Raw genomic sequence first — 3,923 nt, forward strand, 5'->3', positions numbered from 1 at the left:
TATATAGGCCCCCCATATCATTCAATAATACACAATTATTTCATCCTGAAACAATACTAAATATTTTTCCATTTTTACTTGGAGATTTGAATTTTAATCTTGGCTCCAACAATTTCCTCTTAAATTTTAGAGGGGTGTATGGTTTTATTAATCTAATCTAAACATGATACTACACATTTATGTTGTGTGATGCATTAAAAACGATTTTTTCAATTAAAAGAAAAACGATTTTTCATTCACTAATACCCTCTGCGTTGTTCAACCTCCCATCTCTTTCCTTATCAGTTTCAACAAACTCAAAAAAACCTAGACAACGAGAAAGAAAGAAAACCCAGAACCCATTCCTCAATATCCCCGTCGCTTCGAAACCCGCCTGCACCGTCGTCCACCCTAGCTTCTGCAAGATCAAGCTCCACAACCTCCCCGTCCAGACCGTCGTCGTCCCCTACCACCCGCCGTAGACCCAAACCCTCGACACCGATCACGGAGTACTCGCTGCTACTTTCCCCTCCGATTTAGACCGGGTCGCGTCGAAGTCCATCTTCTCCAGCTCCATCTGTGGAGTAAGCTCTGGGAGGCAGCTTGTCTTCACCTGCAAATTGAGCTTCCAAACCATCGGCGATGATCGAACCTAGAGATCCAGGTAGCTAGGCAGCAAAATTTCAGATACAAACAAGTTTGTATCTCTCAAATCGCTAAAAATCTATTTCGAGATTGTAAGTTCTCCTTTGGCTGTCACTGTTTTCACTCTCACAATACTAACCTAATTTTTCTGTTATTGTCGGGTTTGTTTAATTATTTTTGGAATTAGATTTCCATGAATGTGAGCTGCCGATGGGTACCAGCCCGGGCTCCTCTCTGGGAAAGCCTGCTGTGGAGAAGAGGTCCAAGGGGGCTGCACTTATACAGATCCAAAATGACACCATCTCTGCCTCCAAAGCTGCTCTAAATCCCGTTCGCACAAGCAACATGATCATGATGCCCCAGAAGCACCGCCACAAGCCCAAAAACCTCTTCTCTTGGATTCAACTTGTTAGCTACTAAGTGATTTGTTACTAACTAAGTAATTAGTTTGTAATTGCAGCCTGTTTCATATGCACAACTTGCCAAGGGGCATTCACGAGTTGGCTGCTACCTCCGATCAAGTTTTTTTTTTTTTTTTTTCCAAATTTCAATTCTTTTTCTTCCCTTACTTGATCATTCATTCAGCTTGGGCTGGGCTCAAAACTAATTCTGCTATTTCTCTGTGAATGTGCTCTGTCACTTAATCTGGGTCTGAATTTGGGGAGGAATGAGCAATTTGAGAGCCAAGTTCTTGGAGGTCTACTCTGTTTTGAAATATGAGCTCATCAATGACCCTGCTTTCGAATTCACTGATGTTTCTCGTCAATGGATCGAGAAAGTATTGCTACCTCTCCCTCTCTTTCTCTCTGAATTAAATGTGTTATTTTTTTTTCATTTCTCTTGTGCTACTGATGCTTAGAGTTTGGTTTCATTAAGTTCTATGTTTTTTGTGGAAGTTTATGTGATTCTGTTTCAAGGTATGTGCTTTCTGTGGATAGGGTTTCTATTCATAGAGTATGCTGATTGCATGGAAATTCTTGTCTGTCAATTCAAGCTTTTGTTATGTTCATACTTCTCTTTTAGACACAATCTCTATCATACTTCACAATTATGCATCAAGTATATTGAGCTATTACTAGTAAACTGTACAATGACATTATACATTGGAGTGCTATCATTTTTCTTTTCCATTTTGAAATTATACTACATTGGTAGTAATGGGTTTATGAGATCTTAGATTATACAGAATGGTTAGGACATTATGTTGACTATAGGTATTTGGCTAATTATATGAATCATCTACAGTTGGTAGCTTATTACACTAAATGTTTTTATGTCATATACTATTCCTTCTCCTTATAGCTTTATCAATTTGATAACATTAAGTATATTCGTGTATATTAATAGATGATTTGTATTTCTATGAAAGGTTAAACTGGACTGGATTGTGTGGAATGTAGAAGAAATTAGAATTTATAGTTGCTATTGTTGTTGGACAAAGGTTGGCTTCTGTCCAGGTACCCCGCTTCCCTAAGATGTTTTTTTTTTAGAACTCTATATAGTATTTGTATAATCTAGAGGCATATGATTTGAGATGTGCCCTGTGTTTGAAATATTGAATACTAGCAGTTGTACATGTACTTTCTACTTTGGGACTATGCATAGACCATATACATTTTTTTTGCTGATGTTTGCAACAATCTCATTCTTCTGTTCATTACCCACATGGATGATATACATATATTATTGTTGATGTCTCAATCTTCATTCATGTCTTATTATATGCAGGATTGTTGATTAAATATAAGATAATAGAGGAGCCAAGTGCTATTCATGCCGGACTTCTCTATGGTCTAGGATTACATGGTTACGACATGTTTTGAATATTTGGGTGCGTACTCCATGCATTCCTATTCTTATTCCATTTTCACTGCCTTACAATTCCTTGAATTTCCTGGACCTGTATTTGATTTGTCATGATACAGTTGAATACAACCTTTTTTTTTTGGGTACTTTTGTCTCTGTTTAGTGTCTTATCACACTTTACAAATATCTAGGAACATGAAATTACAACTCTAGGCCTAATGAATTAATTGCTGTAATTGTTATTTGGGCTGAATTAACATGAATTTGTTTGGATTATATGCAAGGATTCTTGTAAATCTATGCGATATTGGGAATCTAAAGGTATGTGTTCATACTATTGCTGTAAGTTTTCTTTACTTATATTGGGGTTATCATCAGAATTATGGTATGTGTTTCTATGTGACTTCTGTGGATAGGGTTGCTGTTAAATGAAAGAAGAGCTTACATCTGTCTTTTACTTTCTGTGATCATACTGTTTTCATTGTTTACATAGATATTGATTTTAGCCTCTTGAATATGGAATTTCATGATGCAGTTCGTTGTAGTAAAATTGAAGCTGATGCTGATAGTGAGGACATGTTTAAATGCAGGTGCATTCTTACATGCTTTGGTGCCACTATCGGGTTGGTTAGAGCATATTTCTCCTCATTCTATATGTGATGAGTGTGATTTAGTCTTGGCATTATGAACTCGGGAGTAATGTGATTAATTTGAGAGTTTATAAAGATTTAATTTTTTATATTGATGGCATAGTATGTTATGAATTTTATAGATTCGAGTGAATTGATGATGAGTTCTGCGGTTATGATATCATATTAGGAATTAGTAAGAAGCTCAAGTATTTGTTGAAGTTGCTGAGACGGCTGATTTGATACAACGCAGGAAGCTTGTATTATTTTTCCAGAGATTCCAAAGCTTCTGATTTCAATGTTTTACATATGATGGTTAATGCTTGTTGTTGTTGCATCAGGCCATTGAGAGAATCAAACAACTTGCTATCAGCATTAAGGGCAAGAGCCTCCAAGAGAAGGATCTGCTAGCTATCTGTGCAGACATTTATCAATGACTGGTGTGTAACATTGTACTTTGCTTCATTATGGTGGCGCCATCGTTGGAGATGGTAACATTGTACTTTGCAGTTGGTTAGATTATGTAGGTTAAGGATGATGTGCTTTGGATGATACATTGTGACATGTATGTATTTTGATTTGGTATTGAACAACTATAGAATCAATTATAAATTTATGAATGTCAAGTTTTCAGCTTACTATTTGAACAGTGAATGAGTGTGATTTGATGTAACAAAACAAAATAGACGCGGAATTTATCTCTGTTATTTGAAGTGAATTCAAACAATTGAAACAAACCAGGTTCAATTGTTACTTTGCATATCACACAATACATAACTATAGACAGAACAATAGACAAGATAGATTGAATAAGAATCTGATGTTGATTAACAAATCAGATAACACATAGTTGTTGTTTGAAGC

General features: G+C 36.1%; 1 long non-coding RNA gene across 3 annotated transcripts; it reads left to right on the top strand.

Annotated features, from left to right (window-relative positions):
* The first annotated feature begins 297 nt into the window (after positions 1-297).
* On the top strand, positions 298-3,708 carry LOC126798998 (uncharacterized). Of its 3 annotated transcripts, none has more exons than XR_007672576.1 (4): positions 298-1,402; positions 1,994-2,081; positions 2,353-3,053; positions 3,401-3,708. It is a non-coding gene; the product is annotated as an uncharacterized LOC126798998 (long non-coding RNA). The 3 variants fall into 3 exon arrangements; XR_007672575.1 differs by having other exon boundaries at positions 298-643; positions 812-1,402; positions 2,353-3,708; XR_007672574.1 differs by having other exon boundaries at positions 2,353-3,708.
* Positions 3,709-3,923: the final 215 nt, after the last annotated feature.

The sequence above is a fragment of the Argentina anserina genome, chromosome 6 (assembly GCF_933775445.1).
Source record: "Argentina anserina chromosome 6, drPotAnse1.1, whole genome shotgun sequence".
NCBI lineage: Eukaryota > Viridiplantae > Streptophyta > Magnoliopsida > Rosales > Rosaceae > Argentina > Argentina anserina.